The 7503-nt window shown below is 31.5% G+C and overlaps 1 protein-coding gene across 20 annotated transcripts in view; it reads right to left on the bottom strand.

The window, feature by feature from the left end:
- LOC145321947 (uncharacterized) overlaps positions 1-7503 on the bottom strand; it is an 80299-nt gene that overhangs the window by 63003 nt on the left and 9793 nt on the right. The window lies entirely within an intron of this gene.

The raw sequence follows: 7503 nt of genomic DNA, 5'->3' as shown, positions 1-7503 counted from the left end.
ATAAAAACATTAATATACATATGAATATATACATGTATAATATTACATAATATAAAGGTAGAATATATAATAAACTAAGGTAAAGCCTTGGTATGACTAAAGAATACTCCGTACAAAGTAAAGTAAACCAATATGGTTCCTTAGTGATATCAAAATACCTTTCTACCACACAGTTAAACTTTTATGCATTTTTAACATACCAAAAGGTTGATTTTTCACATAAAGAAAAGTTATTGTGCGTACAACCTTTCCGCCAGTCAAAAATACTGTACACTCCCAAAAATAAAAAACAGAATTGCCCCTTCTGTAGATTAAAATTAGCGGTTGAAACGATTGGACACTAATCTTTATGATCAAACCAAACAAAATTCAATTAAAGTCCCCAAAGTTTTTAAGCCATCAAATAAAAAACAATTTACAAAACTTTGAGGACTAGTATAATATTCAGCCCAATGTCTTAATTAATATGTTATTATTAATGGAAAATGTTAGAACATATAACTTTTTCTTCATATGAATACGAACCATTATACTTTACTTCTCTGTCATGCAGTTGACATAACAGCAATGGCTATCATTTATTAATGACTTACCTAAAAAAAAACAAAAATTAAGTATTGTTTATATTTGACATTTTTAATACAGTTAATTTCTACTAGGTGCCTCCCCACTAACTTCTAGGGGAGGAAAATAGCTTGAAACCACCATCAAAATATCTATAATCGTCATCTAAAAAGTACAACCAATTCAGACCAGCATTTTTCGAGATCTTTGTAAGCAGACAAATAAACTTTAGCTTTATACATACATAAAAAAAGTTTCACTTTTTTTATAACATTTTCAATATTATGAGAAAAAAATACTTTACAATTTACACGAAAATTCCATAGTATCTCCCCCAAATATTTTCAACACTTTCCCTTATTTCTCTTCTATCGGAGACTCATGAAATCAATCCCCCAAAACTACTCCGACTACTCTCCCCCATTCCCTTTCTAGAACCTCCGAGAGGTTTTTCTACCTGTTTGTTCATAACCATTACTTCCAAACAGACGGACGGACATTTCAACCCCACATAAACGAAATATACGTTTTATATTACACAAAATGAAACAACTTTTTATAACCATTATTTAATTAAATAAAAAGCTCCAACTTTTTTCTACTTCAGAAATAGGTGCAATGCCTTGACCTATAAACAGTAGCATGCATAGTTTTTAAGACTTGCAGACAAAGGTCTACAAATTAAATGGTTGGTTTATTACCGAGTGTAGAGCAAAAATACGGCAGTTAACTCATGTTTGTAATGAAGAGACATTTTTACTGATTTTTATTTCATATTATATATGTTTCGGCAGTAGAGGGTTAATTAGGCATATTACTTTGTTTTAATACATTCTTTTCTTATTAAATATGAATTTCAACTTGAATACCTACGTACGGTCGTTGAACTCAAATAATATGCCCATTATTAAAAAGCATATCTTTTCTACAAATGTTTTCAGCCTGTCCATAATAACAGATTTAATTTATGGGTTATAGAATCTTCCTAACAATTTTAAACCTTGCCAAATAAAGCACTTAACAACAATAAACATTATTGAATTATCCTATCCAATTAGTGTTTAAATGGTGAATTGTAAGAAGATTAAGCACAATTTAGGAAGCAAAGCATATCTAGGATCCTAATCTTTGGTCATTTCATCGACTATAAACAAAAATATTAAGCAGTTTCTACAATAATAAAAGTATTGAAATTTTATATGAATGTAAGATTTGTTAAGCTTCTACTTTATGGATGTTGTCATCCTTGCAAAGGCCAAAAAATGAGGAAATATTTGTATTTTAATCAAGAGGATTTAATTGATTATTGTTTTTATTAATAACTAGAGGCTAAACCCTTTGCTTACAGGGTTATAAGTTATATATTTTTTGTAAAAAAAAATAACTTCAGCTAGAGACTAATTAAAGTTTGAAGAACCAATTCAGTCCAGTGCATGGTAATCAAGATCATATGGGACAGACAAACATTTCAAACTTACATTCACTAAAAGTGGTTTATTATGTGTTCAGAAAGATCTGTGTAACTTCTGGTCTTTTAAATAGGTTAAAGGACAATGACGTATGTAAGGGGGTTGTCGCCACCCACTTAACTTCCCCTTTTTCACCCACTAATGGTTTAACACCCCCAGGTGAATTACTATGCACGACACTTTTTTTTAAGTAAGTAACTTACTACAATTGAGAGTTATTATGGAATTCCCTAATAAAAATCAATAAGTATATATGAAATTAACTTTCAGTACTAAATAAAAGAAAAATAATTTTACGGATTTTAAAAAGATTAATTTAGTTGCAATTGATATCTCCCTGTATCCTTGTTATTAAAGGGGGGGGGGGGTAATGCAACCATCTCGTAATCAGTGAGCAAATGGCACTTGGAAATTTTGCATGAGTAATCCTTGGTAGGTCTATTTTCCCTAACAAAAAGTTGGAAAAGTAACGGCTGGCGGCTCAGCCGTTTAGCCGTTTTTTGCCTATTTTCAGGGCAAATTCATCATTAATTGCATAGTAATCAACTTTTTAAAACATATTTTTGGTTTAATTCATGTTATATGATAGCAATGACCATTTTTTAAAGGGGGGAGGCGGATGTGCCACTTTTTGAAACCAAAACTAAAAGTCAACAAAGGAACTCAACTAAAAAAAGAGTTACAGGTCTGAGATTTTGCATGGCAGTTGCTTTATAGAGGTACAATATGGAACTGTGAAGAAACGGCGGCGCAACCGCCGAAAACCGCCGTTTCCCGCCGAATTTTTTTTGAAATTTCTCGGCGGTTTTCGGCGGATGCGCCGCCGTTTCTTCAATGTTCCATATAATATTGTAACCCTATAAAGCAACTGCCATGCAAAATCTCAGACCTGTAACTTTTTTTAGTTGAGTTCCTTTGACTTTTAGTTTTGGTTTCAAAAAGTGGCACATCCGCCTCCCCCCCAACCAAGTACCAACAGCTACCGGATAGAACCGTTTGATATCGTTTTGGAGTGGCAAAGAGTTTTATGTGGAGATTGGTTTCGTGACTAATTTTCTCTGAAGATGGCAAAACGGCTAAGCCGCCAGCCGTTAGCCGTTACTTTTCCAACTGTTTGTCCGATTTATGGAAAATAGACCTACCAAGGATTACTCATGCAAAATTTCAGATAAGTGCCACACAGTGGTCTATTTTGGCCTTTTGGTGGACATTTCACCTACCTCTACTCAAAGTCAATTTTCTCAGCTTGTAGTTGATAGAATCGTTTAAAATAAAAAGCCTGCGCCTTATTCTTACCCAATGCAACTCGTATATTCATCTAGAGAAGAAAAACAAAAGCCAACTGGTCTAGAAAATACTTTGAAACTTAGCTAAAATTTCATATTTTCATAATATTTTCTTAATTGGTAAAGAGCCTAAATTCGATGTTTTATAGCAATAAAACATTGAAAAACCTTGAAGCATTAATAAATATTACTGTAGAAATGATTATATAAAGGTAAATGCCCAATCACCAACCTTGTGCAACATACATTTGATACAACTAATTCAAGTTTCTTCACCCTCTTTTACGAAGTTATTTTCTCTGAGATAAGTAATAATAATTAATCTATATAGTAATGTTTTTAGCTGTTTAACAGCTAAATCTAGAAATTAAAAAAATTATTAATATATCCAGTAAAATTAATTAGAAATGGGTATAAATGAAAGAAGTTAAATTTACCGAAATTCTTACTGTTAAAAAATATCATTAATTAGTCTTATAAAATGGCTAACAGCTGAGGCGAAGCCGTTTCCCAGCTGCCATATGGATGGGCCCCCACTATTTTTAAAAGTATTTTTGAGCTCAGCACCCATAAAAACTTACCCCTAGCTAGACACGACACAAGCCCTATCTACACATCATACTCTTGGCCACTCCCAGCCGTTTCCGCTAGTTCTAGCCGTTGAGCAGCTGGTACAAGAAATTCTTAAAATGGCTATTTAACATTTTAAGAATTTAACATCAATTATAGCAAAATTATGTTTCAAGAAGTTGTTTCCTATGTAATAAATGATGGATTTGCCCTGAAAATGGCCAAAAAAACTGCTAAACGGCTGAGCCGCCAGCCGTTAGCCATTACTTTTCCAACTTTTTGTTTGATTTAAGGAAAATAGACCTACCAAGGAATATTCATGCGAAGTTTCATAACAAAATTCGGATTCTAAGTGCCATTTGCGCATAGATTACGAAAAGGATGCATTAAACACCCCCCCCCCCCCTTAAAAAGATTAAAACATTCATTTTAAATCTCTTAAAGTATCTTAATTTATCGTAGGCACTTTATGGGCAGTTTAAATGCATCAGAAATTAAAATTAACAATGAAAAGAAAAAAAATTGCAACAATTTTTTCTTCTTGTATTGTAATTTTAGAGTTTGGCCCCTTAAATTAAAGTTAAAATTTGCAAGAAACCGGGCCCTGCAACAACCTAAACTAAACATCAAACTATGGCATTATACCTGTATATTAAGAATAATATATGGTTTGGTATGTTGCGGGGCCCGGTTTTTGGTGAAAAACTTAAAAACTGAAAATTATTGCCAAAATTTTTAGCAAAAATATTTAAGAAATAACATGAACATTTTTCAAAAACAACATAAAAATGGATGAAAAAAGTAAAAAAAATTTTTTATCCCCAGTTTCCTAATAGATCATGTAGTATTATAAATATAAATAGGTGAAAAAACTTCATTGTATCAATGTAACACTGAAAAAAAACATATTTTTTCCAGAGATGGTGAAAATTAAAAAGGTAAAATTCATGACGTGAAAATATTCCTTAACCTTCATGTTTCAAAGTTCATAATTCATCAACCAATAGTTAAAAAGACAAAAACTCTTCGGTTTTATATGAGATAGGGTATATATTTTCAAAATAATTTATTTATTTAGAGAAACTCCAAAGTTGATTTTTGGCGAAATGTCCGGCCTTAGACCGCTGTGTGCCATTTGCTCACTGATTACGAGATAATTGCATTAACCCCCCCCCCCCTTATCTAAATATTCCTTACTTTTTTTTCATACATAAAAATTAATTTTATTACACCAAACTATAAAGCTGATTAAACAAGAATGACAGCATCTATAAGATAAACCAAGGGTCAAAAAGTAAATAATATCCTGTTATATAAGGGTTGTCTGTAGCTTATGATCTCAATAACAGTGGAACCTATTTGTTTTCTTTTTTAGATAAGCTTCACATAGGTCCTTTGATGGTTTTAGCTATTTTTTGGACCCTCTATGTCCCTTTAAATATAAAGCCCCTTGATGCTATGGGCATATCCCCAAGTTTGATTATATAACTGTAAAGTTGATTACTGTATACGTTTCATAACATATTACAAAATAATATTTTAGCACATAAATATGTAAATACCAAAACATACAACAACAAAAAGCGAACCAGGCAATTCTAGTTTCAGGTTGATAAGACAATTCCAGAATGCCTCTGACATTACTTCATTGTAGAAAATATATGCTTTAGAAAAATAGAAATTAAACAGAAGATAATTTGAAAAGCCACAAAATTTTGTATTTTTATGTGTGCAATCATATCCGCACATGAATCACTATCAAATCATTATAATAGCATATTATAACAACAGCACAAACTGTCCCTTTTCTTTTTGCTTCACTATTATCATTAAACACTCTTTTTAATTGATGGCTGCTAGTCTTTTCATAGCGAAGCTATTCTGTAGTTACCTTTGTCCTTCCGTCCGTAATAGTATGGAGAAAATGTGATTTTCTTGGCTGCTATCTAAGACAGCCAGCTGAATGTTTGGGTAACGATTCCTTACACCAATGAGCGCATCAAGATTAAGAACATAACTTACTTGGTCCGTTGGAGTGTAGGTCATGTATGTTTTCTTTTCTGATTAGCTACTTATGAATGTTGTCATCCTTGTTCCAAATATTAAAATCTCAGTAGAGAGTATGTGTAAATGATGGCACACCTTTAGTATGTGTGAAACCAAACAGTTTTATTATCTATATATTTATATTAGAAACTTACTAAAGGACGTCCAAGCTTACCAATGAAGAGGGTAAAATGAGGGGTTTTTAAAGGTAGGAGGGGTAAAAACTAAAATCAAGGGTTTCAAAGTCTAAAGGGTAAACATCCCTTTACCCCCAACCTTGGACGTCTATGCACTTAATTTCTTAAGTTTTGCAAATCTTTAAACTCAAGTAATAGGTTGTGTGTACCATAAGATCACCAAAACTTCTAAGCAAAGAGTTTCACAATTTTTTTGCACTGTTAGATTGAAAAGTATTACGCTGATACATTAGTTCAAATTGTTTGTAAAATGGCAATAGCTGACTTGTTATCGACATGATCTTGTTATAGTGACTATTAATGACTAAGTTAAGGGTAGCCTAGTTATGGTCTTTTGTTGGTTTTAGGCTATTTAATAAAGTAAGCAAAGAGCAGAAATGCGATTCTTACAAGATATCAAAGTGTTAAAATTCATTTTTAAAACGGGAAGGATTTATATAAAAATACAATTTTCCTACATTTGTTAATATGGAAAAGTGGATAATTTTAGTTTTCTTTTGCGAAGGTTAAAAAGTACTGTTTACTATCAATGAAAAGTTACATATTTGGTCATCACGCCATTTGATCATTAACAAAATAGGTAAGAAAATTTTTGAGTCATTATTGTGATTTCTGCTTATTTCAAATAGCAAATAAAACAAACCTTTTATCTCAAAAACTACTGTTAAAGAGATGTTACTGTACAGATATACAAAAAACCTCGTTTATTATATTATTGTGTAAATACTTATTAAAAAATTTTTAATTTATTTATAATAAGCTTTATATACCAATAGGAGGTAAAGTATTAAAATTCATATAAATATTTTATATACGGCTTCTAAACCGATTCTCAGCCATACCAAAAAGTCATTTATAGCATTACAGACAATTTTCCACGGATATTAAAATAAGAATCATAAAATCAATGACAATTTTGTTAGCCCGCCTTTGGCCCCTCATGGCTTACAAATCTGGGTTTAATCTTATAATTTTTTATTTTAAAATCCGCGGAAAGCTATCAAAAATACGATGCAGTAAAAAACTATCAAAATCTTTATATGAAAGTCTTAAAAGCATAATAAAATTGTTATCCTATATTGAAACCCAAACTTCACATATATAGTATGGTATTAACTAAATAACCTTAGTTAACGTTTTTCACACAATACTACAAAAAAAAAGGTTAGAGAAAAAATGAAACATAAATCAAACACTGCGTCATATTAAAGCCTTTAAAATAGTTAGTATTGGGAATGCCTAGACCTTAAAACAGGCCCATCTTATATTGAAGAATTTAAAGCAAAACAAAAATGTAGCTTGTCTGTGGGCTAAAAATCTAGAATATGCTTAAATTCAAAAACACCCCCCAACCCGTATGTAACTCCTACG

Source organism: Acartia tonsa, chromosome 6 (assembly GCF_053477335.1).
Source record: "Acartia tonsa isolate MP-2025a chromosome 6, ASM5347733v1, whole genome shotgun sequence".
NCBI lineage: Eukaryota > Metazoa > Arthropoda > Copepoda > Calanoida > Acartiidae > Acartia > Acartia tonsa.
Note: the sequence above shows the minus strand (reverse complement) of the source record. Positions and strands in the feature narration are given on the sequence as shown.